General features: G+C 34.8%; 1 long non-coding RNA gene across 1 annotated transcript in view; it reads right to left on the bottom strand.

Moving 5' to 3' along the window:
- Positions 1 to 6,237: 6,237 nt before the first annotated feature.
- The window catches only part of LOC118239395, a 40,468-nt gene continuing 24,947 nt past the window's right edge, over positions 6,238 to 21,758 (bottom strand). The window contains exon 3 of the long non-coding RNA XR_004771360.1: positions 6,238 to 6,328. This is a non-coding gene — a long non-coding RNA (uncharacterized LOC118239395). The remainder of the gene's footprint in view (positions 6,329 to 21,758) is intronic.

The raw sequence follows: 21,758 nt of genomic DNA, 5'->3' as shown, positions 1-21,758 counted from the left end.
AGAGCTGATGCTGCACTTTTGAAGCTGAATATCTTTTTAAAGAAATAACATAGATGACACTAAAGTAATAGTGAAGTAGTCTAGAAAGAACATAACAAACATAGTGCCAGAAACATACATAAACATACCGTGTCTTTGTACAATATCAGAATTTTCTGAAAAGCAATAAATTCCCAAAATTTAGTGGTTTCAATGACAGAAATTTATCATCCAGTCCCACCCTCCTTAGACGAGGAAAAGGTAATTTCTTTGACTCCATTTTTAATTATTGGTATTGCCTCTCATATCACACAGTGCACAGAAAATATATTTATATGCATTTATATGGCTTACAGAATGAACACAAGTTACCAGGGCTTTAGCAGAGTACAGGAAGCTTAAGAAACAGACTGAGTAATATCTGTATGGGCAAGGAATTGGACAAGTGTCAGGAGAAAACTGATGCTGGAACTTCTAGAGTCCTCAATTCCAAAGCTAAATTCTGAACTAAGGTCTGAGAGTAGAAAGTAGTGGGTTCAAGTCCAAGTCTCAACAGATAATCAAACAGACAGGCAGGCATTTGAGTAAGCCATATTAACAGCAGAATACCAAACAAGCCAAAGTTCTGGGACAGGCAGGGAATTCTATGTTTTTCAGTCTTTGATACACACATAACGTATCAGGAGATAGGTTGATGTGAGATCCTGACATTAGTGTCAAGTTTCCATAATTTTATGTGGTCCAGGTAAGGCAGTTCTACCATTTTCTTGTTTTGAACTATCTGATCAGTTTTGGGGTCTGGCTTCTTTGATATTATTTTAGAAATCTTGTGTGTCCTCACAGCTTCTATTAATCCCAAAAATTAACAGCATAGCTCGATTTCTGATATATTAATCACATTTGAAAATATATGCACAGAATTACTTTGATCATGTTCACATTAATGGATTAGTGATACAGCTTTGTGGTGATGGCTTGCTTGTGCAAATAAAGCCCATATCTGAAAGTCAGAGAATGGAGCTTGACACTAGCTAACCGTAGATGTCTGGAGGTCTATACAGACAAACAGGAAGTGAGATAGTTGGGCAGAAACAGGATATAAGCAGGGAGAAACAGGAACTCAATCTCCTGTCTGCCGAAATGCTAAGGAGGTAAGGTGTGGTGGTGGCTTGCTCCTTCACTCTGTTGTCTCAGCATTTTTCTCTATATATGACTCTGCATTTTTATTATATAGACCAATTAAGAACTCCATTTACCCAGCTTAGCTGAGATCACTCACAGAACTAACAATAACAATGAATATTGGTTTGCTTAATTGTATCCTGCAAATTTTAGAGTTCATGCTTTTCATTCCTTTTGTTTTCTCTCTGTTCAGTTTGCATAATGCCTTTTAGTCTAACTTCAAATTGAATGATTTTTCAGTGAGTTGAAATCTACAACTGAACTTTTCCATACATGTATGTGTGTATATATATATATATATATATATATATATATATATATATAATCTATCTACCTATCTATCTATCTATATAGATAGATAGATATAGATATAGATATGTGCGTGTGTGTGGGGGGGGTGCAATGAACTTGTAACATGGACCACACCCCCTTAGGCATGGCCTCAGAAGATGGAAGCAGAAAGAGGGGAGCTTGAGGTGTGGCTTTCCTTTGTGCTTCCTTTCTGGTAGGTCAGTGGATTCAGTAGGAAGGGCAGAGAAATGTTCCCTCAATTCTCTGTATTTTTCTGTGTAATTGTTCTCAAATAAACACTCATTTATCATTTATTTTTGGACTAGTGAAATAATTACATTCTCACCTTCATATATATGTATGTGCATATATACATATATATGCATGTGAAAGCAATGCATACACACACATACACATTCTAATGCGATAGAGAATGTCCTTCAGTATGCTGTGAATATGTTTCTCTTATTAGTTGATGAATAAGCGGTTTATGCCAGTGGACAGGCAGGATGTAGCCAGGCAGGAAGTATAGGTAGAGCTACCAGACTAGGAGAATTCTGGGAAATGGAACATAGAGAGTGAGGCTCAAGGGAGATACCATGTAACTACCAGGAAGATAGGTCACCAGGGAATTGTCTGGTAAGCCAAGAATGGATATATACAGATTCATAGAAATGGGTTAATAATTAAGAGATATGTAGATAATAACAAGCCTGAGCCATAGGCCAAATAGTTTATAATGGATCTCTAACTAGATTAATGACTCATTCTAATGAACACTTGCAAACAAAAATATACTGACAAAACGTTTTACTGTGTGACTCACTTCCATGACACAATTATTCTTTTAAATTTTATTTATTTTTATTTGGGGAAGGTTTGCAAAGGCAGAGAGAGGATATGAATGAATTGGGAAATAAATGGGGTTGAGGTGCATGATGTGAAAGACACAGAGAATAAATACAAAGAAAGTGAAGAAAAAAAGAAAGATGAAGAAAATAAAATACCAGCATGGGACTGATCCAGACACCAGGAACATGGGTTTCTGTGAGGAAGCCTCAGAAATCTATAGGACCTCCTGGAGAAGCCCAGTATTTCTCCCTAGCATAGCTGTGGACTTTGGGAGCCCATTCCACATAGAGGAATACTCCTTGAGCTAAGACACACGGGGGGTGGGCCTAGACCCTATCCCAAAGGATATGAAAGACTCTGATGACACCCTATGGAAGGCCTCACCATCCAGGGGGAGCAGAAAAGATATGTGACAGATAAGGTTTTAGTTGTGGGGTGGTAGCAGAGGACGGGTGGGAGAAGAGAACTGGGATTGTCATGTAAAACAATCCTGTTTCTAATTCAAATAAAAAAGTTGGAAAAAAAAGAAAGACAATAGAGAAACCATGCATATTAATAGAGGAGAATTTCTCAGTGCAAAAGTACATAATATTTAAAATTAAAGGTAGGAATAAAAATAGGCATGGAAAAAATCTATGAATATAATGCTAAAAATGATAATTACAAAAGAAATATAAAGAACATGTTAAATTTCTAAGGCTGGAATGAGTATGGTTGGATGTGGTCCCAATCATATACAAAGGGTAAGAGTAAGGTTTACATTATGTTTTTATGAGCGATGCTGAGCATTAGAAATCCAAAAGAAGTGCTCCAAATAATTCAGAAAAAAATATGTATATGTGGGAAAGGTTAATAATGGGTACAGAATACACTGAATCTATTGTCAACCTTGAACAAAATTAAGATAAACATATAGTTGATTAAGATTAGAAGGAGGAAATATAAATGACAAAATAAAAAAGACTGATGTATATGGATATATACTGAGCAATAGTGGTAGTTTATTAAATAAAAGGCAAAATAATAAAGGTGGCTAAATGATAGAAAAGTGATTTTATTTATTTTTTATAAAAGTGATTTTAAATGTGGATAATTAATGTTAAATAAGCAAATAAAAATGGAGAACTGCAGACGTAAGTAGATTCATGCTGATATGGTAATATTTAAAGAGAAGTATGTAAAGATATTGACAGATAATTTATCCTAAAGAAAATTTTCAAGATACACATTATATTTTGTACTACTACATATAATTAATTTATGGAAATAAATAATAGAACAAGTCTTTGCTGATAAACTGCAATTAACATTTAAACCTAAAACTAAATCAGTATAAACAAAACCTTGAATAAAGAAAGAGCTTTGGATTTATAAATGATTATGGATACAAATGCAGCATATTTTAAAATCCATTTCAAACAGAAGAACCCAATAGGAATGAACTACCACAGCCACTGACTTGAAAATGTTCCTTGTGCTTCCAGAGTACCATTAATATGATGGCTGCTCCCGATTTTTAGCCAACAGTGATGTGGCTTGGCAACCATGGAATCTCCTTTGTCAGAAAGTATCATCACATCAAGGAAGGGGATGTAAAAGCATACTGCATGCAAACTCTGTCTCTCTCTCTCTCTGTCTCTCTCTCTCTGTGTCTCTCTCTCTCTGTGTGTCTCTCTCTCTCTCTGTCTCTCTCTCTGTCTGTCTGTCTGTCTGTCTCATATATATATATATATATATATATATATATATATATATATATATATATATATATATTCCTGACCACAGTATGCCCTTCCTAGTCTTCTCCCATTTCCTCTCTCCATGTCAGGTTGGTTGTTGGTTGGAGTGGCAAATGGAGGGGAGAGACTACTGAAAGAAATGACTAAAAAGGAGGGTTGTATTTTTGGGTCAGGTGGACACCTGATGTAAGGGAAACTCCCGTGTATCCACAAAGATGACACCAGCTAAGACTCATAGCATGCAAACTCTTAAACAGCATGGAAGGCACTCATCTAGAACTACCAAGGGAGAACTTTCACAAGATACCAAGAGGAGAAAATGTACTCTGCCAAAAATATGAAACAAGAGAGACTTGGATATACTTTATTTTAGTTTAGTTATTCTCTAACTACACACTGATAAAAAATAGTTGAAATTTAGTTCTCAATTAAGTGAATGTTGACAAATTTACAAATAGATTAGTAAATACTTTTATCATATAAGATGTTTTGTTATACCTGTCTCATCTGATTTTCCATTCACTAATTCATGAAACATCTAAAGTATATATGGTCTGAAATGTGTCTGATAAAATTTTAATCAATATTTTTTTTACTATTAAGCACATTGGGTGACTCTAGCAATTATTTGAGAATGACAAATATTTAACTAAGACAAGTTACCTCAAGTTACAGTAATATAAATAGAACTCTATCACTTTCTCAGCTTCATTTTTCTCTCAAGGATTTTATTTGAGTATGGATTTTTTTGCTATATTATCATGATCATTTCCATATTAACAAAATGGTATGGTATCATCTTTAGCCTAAAGTTCCCCTTATTTTCAGTTCTTGCATAAATTTCAAGGCATATAAGAAATGGTTAAATGATAGAATGTTTCAAGATTTTATCTTTTCCAATCTTTCCCAGGCATGTAATTATAAAGTTTTTTCTTATCAACCTGTCTCTGTCAAGTCTTTCCCAATCATTTAAGTTTCACAGAAAGAACAACTCTCATTTTTAATTTCATGTATAATTAGATTATGCAAAAATCAATAGAATAAAATTATTAAAATAAAATTGACATGGATACATTTAAAAACACACATAATGGCTAAGCATGCAACTCAAAAGGTGGAAGCAAAAGTGTACCTCAAGGGCTATTACCTGTGAGTTTTTATTGTCTCTCAGAGCATTAATTAGGATTTTTTCCAGAAAAAAACAATACCATTATTAATCTATAAAGATATCAATAGGAGAAACATGGTCTCAAACCTCAGCTCTGAGCAATTGTGAGGAACTAAAAGCATTAACATCAAATTTTAGAAAAATTTTCTTTACATAGCGAAGATGAAGTTGATTCCTTGCTCCTTGGTGGGCCCTAGGGATATCACATTAGCCTGTCATTTTCCCTTTCAGGCCTCAAAAATTCTCCATTTAGGGTGTGAAACTCTCCATTTAGGTAGTGAAGCTTTTAGTCATATTGCCCTAAATAAACTCAATGCTTCCTTTTCATTTTATGAATTGAAGTTTTGAATTTTAAAACTCAAAAGATGTTTTTACTATTACGAGTAGAATGATTATGAAAACCTTGACAGCTATTTCAATTTACTAGTGATTCTGAAATTATACTTTGAGTCTAGAAATCTGAGAAGTACCATCCCTAGGTAAGGAGCTATTAGCAATTTATAGCTTATGAGAGAGGCAGTCAGTTTTTTCTAAGTGTGTGGTCCCTGGTATGAAGGAACACACATGCACACAAAAGTATATTGATAGTACAAATTGTAATTAATGAGTCTTTTTTGTTGTTGTTGTTAAATACAGGACACAGCATAGGGTATGTAAAGAAGTGGGGTGGATCTGGGAGAAATCTGGGGGGTGAATATATTTAAAATGAATTATACAAAATTCTCAAAGAACTAATTGAAGATGAGAAACATAAAAGAAATATGTTTTTCCCGTGGCTGATAGTTTGGGGTTAGAGCAGACTGATGAAGTAAGAGTCAAATATTTAGAGTTCAATTGAACCTATAACAATTTTGTAGTTTCCAGTTCAGTGAATTTTTGGAATTACAGTTTATTCTTCATAAGACAGAATACCATATAAATACCAGAAATGTATTCATATGTAAGAAATCATGCACATATTAGAAGCTAAAAAACACATTTGTTATGTCATTTTTTCTATTAATCAGAAATCCAGGAAGGACTTACTTTACTGCATGGTTCTTGATCAGAGTCTTAGTAGGAGGTGTCAAATCAAGCTGTTGGTTTGAGCTCTGCTTATCTGAAGAATTTACTGGCCCTAAAAGATCAATTTAGGAGTCAATATAAATAACTTTGGTTTCTTACAAAGTTCTTGATTGATAGAGAGGGTAGGGAAGAATCAGTTAGACGTAAGAAATGAGAAAGAGAAGAGGAACAGGCTTTGAGAGACTGTGGGCAGAGAACTGTAAAAATATGGGGAAAAGGGAGAGAGGGCAGAGGACTGAATAGCTAGAGAAAGGAAAAGGTCTAAGTCTGTTTGCAAACACTAGAAACCACACTACTCCTCTTTCTCCAAAATTCTCTTTACTGGAACACAAACATTAAATTCAATCTTTACATAATGTGAATTCACCTTTTCCTCTCTAATTTGTACACATAATTCAAAATTATTTGATATGTTACACCAATATTAATTTCCCTCATTGTTCTAACAGGATTTTCATCTAGTATGTTTGTGAAAAACAGATGTACCGTTAATGTCACCACTATATGAATAGAAAAAATTCTATCCAAATTGAATTGTTTTATGGTATTTCCTTTCTGGGACTTCTGGATTGCTGTCAACTTCCTGACAATTCATTTATTTCTAGAGACATTGTAGAGAGGTAATTGTGAAGTAGCATGCAATTTTTGGCTCTTATTATAATTATCCCACAGTCTGTTTGGCTACATTATTATATGGATGGTTAGAGAAAGATAAAAACTCCTACTGAAGTTTACAACTCTAGATTTGAATATTGAACATGTCCATTCTGAAAACTCCCATTGAAAATGTCTCAGTTAACACATTCCTCTTATTTCTCCATATTTGCCACATTAGCCAAACTATAACTGGTTTATCACTGCTTTTCCTGATTTCATTGTTTTTAACATTTTAAAGCTTTGTTTTTATTTTATGTAAATGGGTGCTTTTATCTTCTTTATGCACAACATGCTTGCATTGCTCGTGGAAGTGAGAAGAGGTTGTTGGATACTCTGGAACTGGATTAATAAAAACAACTTGGACAGACACATCAATCAGCTGAAAAGAACTGAGGGCCCAGATGTAAGCCCATGATATCAGAGTTATAGAATTTTTTATAAAGATGACAAAAATGTGCATTAGAAATGTGGCAGCATCGTCAGGAAATGAAACTGGGAACAGTGGATTTAGCACTCAGAAAAGTGATAATAGGTCCTTTTCTCTAAGCAGGTACAAAAAATACTGCAAATGGATGAAATACAACAGCATAAAAAGTGATACTCTAAAAACATTTTAGATTTTTCATGTGTAGGTTTATTTTAATACATTACCATCTCATTATACCTACCTCACTCTCCTCTCTTTCTGAAGGACACACATCCATGAACACATTTGTACAAATCTCTCTTATAGCTTCTTCCTTGTGCATGTTTGTAGTTTCATCCCAATACTCCAAATCTCACAAAGACCCAAGTGTTTCTTGTGTTTTCATTCATTAATCATAAGACCATATCTATTTACTTTTGATTCCCTATGCAGTGAATTTTCTTAAAATTTCACAGTCTCAACATTTTCCTAGATAAATAAGTTGGAAGTGACAACTCTGGATGTGACTTCCAGCAGCATGTTTTTCTCTGGTAGCCTTTCTTTAATGGAAGACTCATAGCTCCTAACAGCACACAGAAAAAAAAAACAACACTGAACCCATAACTCTGGTATCAGAAACTCTAATATACTTCATCTGAAAACTGTTTTAGTGGCATGGCTTATTTTTTTATTTATACTTGTTTTTCTTTTGGATAATAGCCAATCAATATTGAATTAAATTTGCTATGTTTTATTTCATGATATTTTATCCATAACTACTATATGCCTAGACTGTAGGAGCCTGTAAATATATTTTTACTATGAGATGGATCATGCCTTTCTAATGGTTTCAATTACCAAATTTTAGACTGTGTTTTGTTAGTTTGGTTTCTCTGGCTTTTCTTCACATACAAATAAAAGAATGGCCATGTTTTTGAAGAATCTTTCAAAGAACTTATGTTCAATTATTTGATTTCAGTATTAGCAAGTCCATACTAGCTCAATCAGTCTTCTTCTATGGACTTGTTGATATTGAAATCTAATTTTTCTGAGCTCTCTATTAGATTATTGAGATAAAAATCACAATATGGTTAGTGCTAGTTTTAATTGATTTCTACTCTGTCCTTTTGATGTTACAAAAAGCCAGAGAGGTTTAAGTTGTTACCAACCCTATGTGTAGATAAGGAATCATATTAAATTGGCATTTTGTTCAACCTGAGAATTATCTATGATAGATTGCCATCTGGGGTTGTAGAGAATGATGTAAGTAATAAAAATTCTAGGCTAAGAGTCACACCATTTGTCTTTAACCCAAAGTCTGCATAGTCATGAAAGACTCCTCTGTGCAAGACGCAGCATGTGTCATAGATAGTACTCACAGACAGGCTACAAGTTAAATAAAAGTCGTATAGACAATAAGAAGGCAAGGGAGCTCATTACTTTTTTAATACTGCAGCTTTTCATCTCAATTATTTCTACAAGGAAGGAAACAGAAGACTTTGAAACTACATCAGGAAAGTGATAGCTCAGTATGGTGAATTTTTAATCTTCTGCAAGGTTGATTAACTGATTCTAACTCCAAAGACTGGAATAAGTTGGAATATTGCATGTCCTGAGACTAGTTAAATTTTATCTTGAGCTATCTTTATGTCCCTTATTAGCCATTACATTCCCATTTCTGTGTCTTCTCTAACTTGTTGCTGACTATGAAGTAAAAACTCTTGAAATCTGTTAACTTAGCAGACCACTAGCTTCCATCAACCCAAAAATCTATGAATGCCCTAAGATAGTATCTAAGTCCTATAACTGAAATTAGACTCCCCCACTTTGTTGTACCCAGCTCATCTTTCTTTAAACCACTATATCTAAAATGTATCTCAGTAGAGGAAGTTGTTCTTCCTTTTCTATATAAACCATGTGAAATTTCTGTATGATTGGAACATGGTATTGGGTGAAAATTAAATCTGTGTTCTTGGGACAATCACACAAATATATGACTTCAGAATGAAACACCTCTTTTATTCTTTTGAGTGAGAGCTATTTCTCTTGTTGAGAGATTAAAGGCATACACCAACATATCCAGCTTTTTAAACATATTTTTTCTCATCACCTAGCAGGCATTAGCACACAGACAGAAAACACACACACACAAACCGAGAGAGAGAGAGAGAGAGAGAGAGAGAGAGAGAGAGAGAGAGAGAGAGAGAGACTCCAGAGCAAGGTCCAGGATAGCCAGGGATACACAGAAAAACCTTGTCTCAAAATAAACAAACAAAATGTGCCACCACATCTGGTTTAATATAGTACAGGATATTAAGCCTAGGGCTTTGGCCGTTCTAAGCAAGCAAAATGCCAACTACAATATATCTCCTAGCCCCTTAAGTATTACAATGGTATAATGTTAAGAATGTAGTATGAACATTCAGAAGGTGTATTTTCAATGATGCAGGGTTGCTCTGTCTAATAACGTTCTCGTTGACATACAATTTTTTATCCATTCTTCTTTTACTATCTTATTTTCTTTGCCTGTTTATCCAATTTATTTTATCATTATAGTTTGGTAGGTCTCAAGACAGATTATTTCTCTTTTTATCTATGCATTTTTGCATTTAACTTTGTAAATATATTCTCATCCTCTTGAAAATCAAAATTGTAGTACTCAGTTCTGATGGTCAGAATTTTCTAACTTTGTCTTATTTTATAGCATCAACTAAAACTTTATCCTTATCAGCTGAAATTGTAGTAGCAAGCAGCCACCTCTAGTTAAGTACTAACAGCATATGTTCATTATGATACTTTTCCTCCATCATTGGTTTTCCTCATGACATAAACCAACTTTATTCATTTTGTATCTATAAAGTGCTTCCATGAGTCTCAGCCCACATTGCATGCTCATTAAATACTAATTAAATGACTATTCTCTCAAAGCAAATGTTATTGAATGGAAAAGAATTCTAACTAAAATTGATTAACATAATACGATATATATCATAAACATGTATAACAACTTCTAAGGATTACAGTAGGGAAAATAACATGAATTCATAGGAATCTGAAATCCAGACAACTTTTCTCTGTACATTCTAGATGTGTCTGTGCATGTGTATTATAATACTTTTCTGATATTTTTTACTGCCGTGCTTAATCCTCAGCAAAAATATGTCTGATCACAATCTCTTAGAGCAAAACTATAATCTTAAAAATCTATATGACTTGTAATCCTGATTTCTCCATAAAGACTGGCCCCATTTGGGGGCCCTAACTACAGTTCTCAATAAGAATAATTTTAATTGTGTGATGAGAAATTGCTGTTCTTGTATGAATCATTATTGCTTTTATCTGTGGTACATGTGCAATTTTGTCCTTTTAAGCTACAGAATCAAGATATTTTTCATAATGGTGTTTCAGGGACTCTGTAAGTATCATGGTTGGCTGGGAAATTATTTTCATGAGGTTAAGAATAAAACTCTAGTCAGCACCAGTTTTTCAGGCACAGGGTCAAAGCTCCCAGTGTCTTGCCTCATGGTTTTTCTTCCACGTATGAACACAGTAAAACTGTGGGGAAAATTCTCTGGATGACAAGTATCACAAATAAGCTTCAGAGATAATATGGTCACAATGGGAACCTGTAAACCAGGTTTACTACTACTACTACATTCTACACTTATAACATCATCACAAGGGCTAATATTTCAATACATAGACCCTTGTCATACAGTCAAACTTACCCAAACCAGAACATTATGTAATTTCAGGACTGTGTGTGATTGTTTCTATGAATTAAATAATTTGTTTGTCTGTAGCTAAGGATACTAGGTAGCTAAGGAAATTTTTATCTTTTATTTTATTAGTTCAATTTAGGAACAAGCTTGTTTCACATGTCAATCCCTTCTCCCTCTACCTCCCCTCCACCCCATCCCTCTCCCCACCCCCCACTTACCCCCCACCTGATCCATCCTCCATTCTCCAGGCAGGGTAGGGCCCTCGACAAGGGCTCCCCTAAGTCCACCACATCATCCTTGGCCCTCCCCGATGTGTCTAGGCCAAGAGTGCATCCCTTCACTTGGGATGGGCTCTCAATGTCCATTCTTACACAAGGGAAAAATACTAATCACTACCAGGGGCTCCCTAGAGTGCAGAAGCCTCCTCATTGACATTCATGTTCAGGGGTCTGGATCAGTCCCGATACAGTTGCTTAATTCCTGTTTGTTTGACTTTCAAAATCTTACCTTCACCACTACCGGAATAAAAATGTAATTTTCTTTATACTAATTTTTATTTAAGTATTATACATATACATACTGAAATGACACAACATATATGTTTTATTAGTTCTTTGAGTGTTTCAAGTTTCATAAAATAAAGTCTTTACCATAACCTCTCCTCCAACTCATTTAAGATCAACATCCTTCACTATTGATCTAACTTTCTGTCCTGTCTTTTTGTTTCTTTTCCTTTTTGTTTTTAAATTAATGCTTTAAGATCAGTTTGTGCCCTAGCACCAGGTTTTTTTCCTATGTCCACAGTAGCTCTCTCTACTAAGACATCTTTTTCATTGTTCTTCCACTGCATCCCTCCCTTTCTATACCATCTTGCTCACTTCTCCCCTCCTCTCACTTACCCTCCCTCCCACCCCCCAATTTGCCTTGTAGACTCCAAAGAATCCACAAGGAGGACCCCCAACTAAGACTCCTAGCAACAGAAGAGAGAATACCTGTAATCAGATTGATAAATACCCCAACTCTCATCATAGAGCCCTCCTCAAGTAATTGATGGAATCAGATGCAGAGATCTGCAACCAAGAACCAGGCTGTGCTCTGGGAATCCAGTCAAAGAGAAGGATGAGGGAACATATAAGCAAAAGAGGTCAAGACCATGCTGGAGAAATATACAGAGACAGCTGAACCAATCTTTTGGAAATTCAGGAACTCTACACCTACAACTGTGGAGACTCCAAGGGACTGAACTAAGCCCTCTGTATGTGGGAGATAGCTGTGCTGGCCCCCCTACAGTACTGTATGTTGCTGAGACAGAAATCATTTGCCACCCCCCATTGTGCTAGGCACTTACTGCCTCTATAACACCCTCCAAGAAAGGCTCAGTTTAGGGACAGAAAGAAGTTAGAGCAATGATAGTTCAATGAAAGAAAGTATTTTGTTTAATGAGTAAGAAAAGAAGAAAGCAATGGAAATTTATTAAGACTGCCATTAATCAAGTTCAATTTTATCAACAAAACCCACATAAGGAAGCACAAAGTGAAACTAAGAAGAAATCAAAGACTGCAAGATCAAAGAACTGCAAGAACTTAACAAATTCTTCAAACATGTACTACCCCCTGCCCCCCCACAACAACAACAAATTAAAATTACAAAACTAGTGTACTAAATGGCTTGGTATTAGAGAGAAAATGTGAAAATGAAATTTTTGTATTGATTCAAAACATTAAGAACTTGAAAACGATATTAGGCATAATCGGGATGAGGCCAAGTTGGAAGAAGTAGTGAACAAGGTATGCAGTCAAGTGGAAAAGGGAAAAAACTCAAATTTCTTTGATAAAGATAGAAAAGTTAGTTGAATGAACTGCTTGAGGTCAAGCTTAAAATAGATAAAGAAGTGATTTTGAAGGAGATATTGAGGTATGGGATAGGAATATGAAACCATTGATAGTGTTTCTGTTGATGAAAATCTGTAGACAGGAGAAGATCTGGATGAAGTAGAAGAATTCGTCATACTCAATTAGAGAATGACCCCAAACAAGTTGAGAGAAAAATGTTAAATCAGCTCTGATGGGGGAAGTCCTTCTGTGTATGTGTTTGTCTTATTGGTTGATAAATAAAAGTACTGTTGGCCAATAGTAAAGCAAGATAGGTGGGTCTAGGAGTCAAGGAGAATTCTGGGAAATGTAGTAAAGACACGAAGTCATCATGTGATCACTAGGAGGAGAGGACACATAAGGCCAGCATCCTGGAAAAGATAAGTCTTTATAAAATATATAGATTAATTGTTATGGTTGATAATTAAGGCTGAGCAAGCATATAAGATTGGCCAGCAGCATTGTAACTAACATTAATCTCTCTGTGTTATTTGGGGCCCTAACATGATGGTGCAACTCAGTGCTGGTGGAAAGAGTTGTTACAAAATGGCACCCCAAGTGGTTTTACGACTTCCACATAAAACTTCAGAAAAACTTAAAAGGGATTTTTGAAAAAAAAAAAAAAAAGCACGGCTTCTTTTTAGCAGCATTTTCTTGGGTGGCTTCTGTTTGGCCAGAGATAAGCAGATACTTGCTAGGCTCCCTTAAGAGAATCTTCCTGATTCACCATAAACGGAAAAACCACATGGCTCTTTTAATAGGCCTTGCTAACAATTGAATAGTGTGTACAAGCAGTTGGCAGTGGCAGTGACCACATTTCCAAGCCAGCAGCATGCTCCTTGATGGCAGCATAGACCAAGCCAGTGAGCACAGCTCTCAGTGCTGGCGATAAATGTACCCCTGCTATATTATAATGACAGTGGCTAAAACAGCCATGGCTTTAGTTTCATCAACGTTGTTTAACAGATAAATGACTGTGTGGCAAGAAAAAGGTAACGATTTATAGTAAAGATAGATTCAGGTGAAGAAAAACCTCTAAAGATTTACTGTGTGTTTGAAAATATACATAGGCTTGTGAGAGAAAAAGAAACAGGATAAAGTGTTTAAAAAATGAAATAAAAGAAGAAATAGAGTAGCTGAGTAGCACACTCCTTTAATCCCAGCACTTAGGAGGCAGAGGCAAGATCTCTATGACTTCAAGGCCAGCCTGGTGTACAGAGTGAGTTCAAGGTCAGCCAAAGTTACACAGAGAAACCCTGTCTCATAAAAGGAAAAATCAAAAGCAAAAGAAACAGAGTTGTAAAAATAAAAAATTTAAATAACTAAGCCACATATAAATGGAAAATACACAGTCTGGATACTATATACTATATTTTTGTCTTTAAATTGTTTAATTGCCAGAGAACTACAGCTGCTAAAAGACATTTGATTCTAAGTGCTGCTAAATTAACCCAACTTATATATTTTTAAAAATTCTTTGACTTCTAAATTTAAATATGAGGACAGGTTACTTGGGAAAAGAGATTTTGCTTATGTTTTGACAGAAAATGTAAAGCTATGGATTCTTTTCAAACTAATATGGTTTCGTGAAGCAGACCCCCTGAAACAGTGTCCTAAGTGATCCAACATCTAAAACAGCTGAGATGATACAGGCTTACAGACTACAAAAACAAGGACCTAGCCATGTTTCTGTGTTTTATCATGGTCCCCATGGTATGGATTTCGCCCCCAAACAGCAGGAAGCAGTATAGAATGAACGATGCCCAAATTCCCAAATATTGTTTATAAACATTTGTTTCATTTAAATGGGATTAGTTATAAATGGTAATGTTCACAGTCAATCTCTTTTTAAAGGAAAAAAGGGAATAGGATATAGAAATGAATACTTTTCATTGGTATGGATTTTCATTCATTGATACAAATTTAAGGTCAATATTGTGATATGTATATTTCTCCTCTCATTTAGATATTTTGCTTATACAGATCTTTAAAAGGTAATGCATAGTTAAATACAGATTATATAGTCACATATAATAGTCAGAACTTACAATTAGGTTAGTTATGTTTTCTAGATATACAGAGATGTATTTGAGATGGATAGATATTCTCCAAAACCCTTCAAAGACCTACAGAATAATGGCATTTAAATAGTTTAGGGTTTTTCATGGCAGTGAGACACAACTGCTCCTGGTACACCAATTGTGTCTGAGAGGAAGTTGGGCATGGAAAAAACTCATTATGGAGTTTGGTTACAACATGGCAAGATTAGCCATTTGGGCAAGAAACTGCTCTTGCTTTGACTGTTTGATTAACCGGACTGCAAGACCTACAGGAAAGTAACTGTCTTGCAAAACAAGACAGTCCTGAAGGGTTCCTGCTTCATGGAGAAGTTTGCCTGACACACTGTGGCCTATGGGCGGCACAGGGATACCCCAACATTATAGAGGAACTTCAGGTGACTGTCCAGGCAGGGAAATTTATCTATCAGTGATAGAGTTTGCACATTATCCTTCTGTGGTCTTTGATGGAGTTGAAGACAGATAGTTATGGTTACAGTTTTCCTTAGTTATTATAAAAGATAAGCTACATATAAGACATTAGACTCACAAAGATAGGATACATGATAGAATATTTACTTTAAATCTTGCTAAATGTTAATGGGCTAAATATTGTACCTATAGTTCTTACTTGGCAAATGTTTTGTTATACATTTTACTATGTTAATGTTATAACCCTTCTTTTTATTTAAAAAAGGGGAGATGATGGGAGATGCCATTGTGTGTATATGTTTGTCTTATTGGTTGATAAATAAAGCACTGTTGGCCAATAGGAAAGCAAGATAGGTGGGGCTAACAGTCCAGAAATATTCTGGGAAATGTAGTAAAGACACGACATTGCCATGTGATCAACACGAAGAGAGGACGGATAAGGCATGCATCCTCAATAATTCTTTATAAAATATATAGATTAATAGTTATGTTTGATAATTAAGACTGAGCTAGCAGATAAGAAATCCTAGTCATTGGCCAGCAGCATTATAACTAATATTAATCTCTCTGTGTTATTTGGGGTCCTAACATGATGGCGGAATTCAGGTGGCTAGAGGAAATTTTTATCATTACACAGCTCAATGAACTGAAATTTACTATATAAGTATTTTCTCCACTTAGAATCAACAGGATGTTTATTTCCCATGATTCGAGAGTAGTGCTCTCCTCCAAAAAGGAGCAGACTCCATATATTTTCTCTTTTGACTTTGACTACATATCATAATAAGTTAAGAATAGCATATAATTCTTTGTAAATTTTAATTACAGAAAATTATTGATTGTTGTAACTGCCCAATCATGTAAGGAGGATAACTGTTTTTAAAACTTATTTTTTTTGGGGGGGGGTGGATCAGACTATTACCAGGAACAACAAACTCATATTTAAAGGTTTTTTTTTTACATTTAAAGATTTTAATGTGTCATTTATTTTCTTTGTTTATATGTTTGTAAGACTGCCTAAAAGGTGAAATGGGAAATCTACTTGGTAAAGGGAAGTGCATGTGCATCTTCAATATTGTACATCTTCAGACACTTGGAGACTTAAAATGGAATTTTCAAAATTGGACAAGGTCAGCTACAGTGCCCACTGTTAGGAGGTTTACATTTTCTCACTCTTTTGCAATAAAGTAGTAAAGACTACTTTAAATAAAGCAACAAAGACTGTCATCCATCCTAATAAAAATATAGACAAAGCCACTATAGTAATATGTACTTACTCAGAAATAGTATATATGACTGAGGGTATATCTGGGAAGATACTTCTAGTCTACTGCATGTTTTTAGTGCTATTGTTTTTAGTTTACATTTCTAATTATACTTTTCCATACTGTCTTAAAATTTCACATTCATTAATAGTCAAGTTTTTAAATATATTTTCAATTTTCTACAAGTGTGGAACAACTCATGTATATGGAAAACATAGTAGCAAATATTTTTTATCATCTTTACATAGATGAGAAGGGTTTTTGAATCCATTTTTAGGAGCCAAATTTAGTGGAGAAAAAATATATAATTACCTAAGAATAATTCAGAAATACAAAAAGGGAAATGACAAATCAAATAAAACAAGTAAAACCCCTGTGAAATATATAACCCTTAGGCTACCTGGGTTTGAGTAGGAAGACTACACAGTATTTAAGAGAGTGGGTTAACAGCTCTACAATACAAGTACTACTTACAATTATGGTTATCCACACCAAACCTGCACAAATAAATAAGATAGAAATGTAAGCTAGGAATTAGTTGTGAAGAATAGGATCAGCAGAGGGAGGAGATTAAGAGAAGGCAGTAGGGTGGTACTATCATCACAATGCATGGCATAAAAAACTGAAATTGGCAAAAATGTATAATAAAATATTCAGAAGATCCAAAAATAAATGGGCATATATTACTTAACTAATTGACATTACATCAATTTTCCTGATAGTTTTGGCTACATTTCTCATAACAGTTACAAAATACCTGACAAGAGCATCTTAGGTAAGACGTATGGCTTACAATTTGATAATATAGTTAGTCAAGGCAGAGCATTGCAGAAAAAGTGTAGAGTACCTTGACACATTTCATCTGCAGTCAGGAATCATAGAGAGAAATGCATGCTGGCACTCAGCAGGCTTCCTCCTTTTTGTTCAGTTCAGAGGCCCTGCCAAAGGAATGAAGTCTTCTACCCATAGAGTGGATCATAGACTTCACATAAACCTCTCTGGATATACACTCTCAGACACACTCAGACTTATGTCTTATATGTGCTTCAAAATCATTCAATGGACCACAAAGATCAATCACAGGACCATTTAGTTAAACATTAAGTATAACATGGACTCGCTCTTAAAAATCATTATTTTCCTCCCCTTTTCTAATGAATAATATATAAACAACAGATGAGAATTTCAGTCAGGAAAATGCTACATATTACTTGAATAATATTTTTTTGAATGACAAACATTGTAAATTTCAACTTTTAAAAGTGTTGTGCCAGAGAATATGGATTAAAATAATCCAAAAAGTTTAAAAGGAATATGCATATAAAACATTTAGCATTATTCCTGTGAAATAACATGAATCCAATAAAATAATTATGATGAAAATAAGTAACATTATTTTAACAATAATGGTAAAGTGTAACAGGAATAAATAAATGACCCAGAGACTGATATTGGGGTTCAATGTGAAGATCAGAGAAGCAAAGCAACCAAGCTACCAGATAGCTCTTACCTCTAAAATGGATGGGGCATTCTTATTTTCAATGTGGCTGGAGAATGAATGCCTGATACTGAGACCTTGGCCCTGTCTTATATATCTCCCTAATGCTGGGATTAAAGTCATGTGATCCCAGATGCTGAGATCATCTTTGTGTGAGCTGTTTCTCTTTAGGACTAGACCCATCTTGTGGATATGGGTGGCCTTGTACTCACAGAAATCCCTCTACAACTTAATCCTGAGTCCTAGGATTAAAGGTATATACCACTACCTCCTAGCTTCTGGCTGCTGGGATTAAAGGTGTGTGCCTAGCTTGTACGGCTTCTGACTGACTTTGCTTTCAGAAACCCCAGGCAAGCTTTAATAAGTCATAAATAAAATATCACTATAATAAAGGGAAGAAAAATAGTGGTACTTCCCTTGTTTTGGAAGGATAGTTTTTATAATTTAAATATCCCACTTCCTAGTTGGACTGGGCCCTGGCACAATTCCTATTAAGTGAACAGGTCATTTAGACCCTGAATGAAGAACTAACTTAATGAAGAACTAACTTTGTGTAATCCTGTTGAGACATAATTATACTTTTGAATCACTTTCATTTGAAACTTGTGGCAACAATATATATATATATATATATATATATATATATATATATATATATGAAAATGAAATACCAAGTTACAAGATATCTATTATATTATATTATTACCCAAGTCATTACGAATCACTGCCTTTTCATTATGATGCTATCCATATTTTCTTATTGTATTTTTGTAAGGTGCATTTTTAAGATATATATTTGCTATTTTTAAGTGTGACTGTGCTTCTTTTGTGTGTCCACATGAATATGATGAAAATCCCCATGAATTGGAGTTACAAGCAGTTGTGAACTGTCCTGCAAGGATGCTAGGAACTGAATGTGCTTTGTCTGTAAGAACACTGCATGCTAACCACTGAGTCATTTCTCCAGACCGAGGAATAAAGTTTATGCATACAGAAATGTGAATTTAATCTGTTAGAAAGTGTAATGGATATTCTTGGTTGCCAACTTGACTACATATGGAGTTAACTATAATTCAGAAATGGAGAATATACTTGTGATCTGAATATTGAGGCAAGAAGACAACATGACTTTGATCTGAATCATGAGGCTGGATGACACAAGCTTTCAATGTAGACCTTGAGGCTGGAAAACATCCCTTTAATCTGGGCTATATCAGGCCAATGAAAAAAAGAAAGGTGTGTGTTTGTTCTTTGCCTGCTCTCTTCTCAGAATATCCATTTCCTTCACTGGCATTGGAGTCCACTTCTTTCAGTTTCTAGCATATACAGAAGACCATCTGAGATTAATCCAGCCTCATGAGATAGAGCAACTCTAGATTGTTGAACATTACATCCATAGCTAGCCATTACTGCATTGCAGTCTATAAGCCATTCCAATAAATTTTATATATATATATATATATATATATATATATATATATATAGAGAGAGAGAGAGAGAGAGAGAGAGAGAGAGATTGTGAATTTATCCATGGCTAATGTTGACTTGAAAACATAAAACTGGATGAAATTAGTTTCATCTCATTCTGAAACAATGTTATACAAATCCAAGCATAGGAACCCAAAGACTTTAACAAGACAGTTCATTGAGAACTTGCTCTTGTTTCTGGCTCCAGAGCACTGTATTATGAATATTTACATCACCATATGGGACTGAGGTTCATTTGGCAGATAAAATGTCTTAGATGCACTAAGTCCTGGGATATTTTCACTATAAGAGCAAAAGACAAAACAAAATCTTATGCGAGAACCTGGAAAAAGTTACTGAAACTCCTTCTTTCTTAATTTTAATAAATTAAAACAATGCTTACATTTTTCAGCTATTTTAAATATGTAATGAAGTACTAAGCAAAAATTAAGGTAATCAATGACATTAATAAGATGGCTATCATTGTGTTAAGTGTATTTTTGTATTTACAACACTAACTGATTAATCAAATATAATAGACCAAATTTATGTACCAAATTTATGTATATATTATAAAAGCCATAACAATGAAAACCAAGAAAAGATTTCATACACACAAATTAAATTGTTGATATCTGACTAACGAAACAATATACTTCCAATGTTAAAGTAAGTGGATAAACAATTTCTCATGTTCACATAGTGCAGGTCAAAGTCAGATGCAAATGTTAAAAATTTTATCTATGTGATCCATAACTACACAAAGAATAAAAACACAGAAGACTTTCAGTGTTTGGGTCTCAGATATACCATTAGGTGATGCTTGTAATATAGGTAAGTTAGTGGAATTTTTGCATGATAATTTAAGTCAAATAAAGAATAAGCTACTAAAATCTTTAAATTATAGGCTTTTATAATGTAATGTAAAATTAAATGTCACACGAACTTTTTCTTCAGAAAGAAAGTACATTTGCAAATTGCTTCTGGGTAGCAAACTGTAGTAGAAAAGTCTCTAGCGTTGATAAAAGGTAAAAACCCCAAATTCTGCAACCAGGGAATTAAGGACCATTCAACAAGGTGAAGAAGACACCAAAAGTTTCAAATAAGAGTGTCACTGGGAAAAAGGAGCAGCAAGTTCACCATAAACTTCTCTAAATATTCAGCTTTAAAGACTTACTGAAAGAAGTCTCAAGAAAGATCTTTCTTGCCTCTTTTTATGAGATCAAGCCTGATGGGTTTAAATAAATCTGAGTAACATTTTCACTGATACATTGTAAAGCCAAATCAAAAGCATTCATCATTAGAGAATAAAGTAACTGCAGGACCATTTAGACTGTACAATTACAGGGCTTGAACTGGTATCAAGCAGTGCTGAAGAAAGTGGGCCATTTGCTGTCACTCACTAATAAGATCCCTATCTGCGTTGCTTCTTGGTTTTTCTTATTGGTCACTGATGACAAAGTTGTTCTGTTTATCAGGTCATATGTGATGATGAAAGCCCAAATACAGAGTTTCCTCTTTTCTATTCCAAATGCCCAGGTTAATCTGTATGTAAAGCCATTTCTGAAATCACTGAGGTTGTTTCAGAAAGATCATAGCAATGATGCATAACTGTAATGATATATTATTCATGATTTAGTAAAGCTAGACTGAGAATTCAGAAAAGCAAAGTCTGCCTCAAACTATGGAGATCAGGCAGTGATGGCACACACCTTTAATCCCTGCAGCCAGAAGCTAGGAGGTAGTGGTACACACTTATAATCCTAGGACTCAAGATTAAGAGACAGACAAATCTCTGTGAGTCCACATCTACAGAGGAATAAATCAGTCTAAATGAGAATCATAGTTTACACCTTTAATGCCAGAACTAGAGGTGTATAAAAGACAGGAGCAAGACTCAGTAAGAGGCATTCACTCTCCAGCTGCATTGAGGAGAGGTTACATTCTGAGGCTTGGAGAGAGCTCATGGAGACAGGACCAGTCCATGCAGCCTGAGGTAGAGGTAGGAAGCTAGTGGACAGCTGCTTTGCTTTTCTGATATTCAGCTTGAAGTCTGAGCCCCAATATCAGTCTCTGGGTCTTTAATTTATCTGTGATACACATAACC

This window comes from Cricetulus griseus, chromosome X (assembly GCF_003668045.3).
Source record: "Cricetulus griseus strain 17A/GY chromosome X, alternate assembly CriGri-PICRH-1.0, whole genome shotgun sequence".
NCBI classification, from domain to species: Eukaryota; Metazoa; Chordata; class Mammalia; order Rodentia; family Cricetidae; genus Cricetulus; species Cricetulus griseus.
This window is presented reverse-complemented; position numbering and strand designations above follow the sequence as displayed.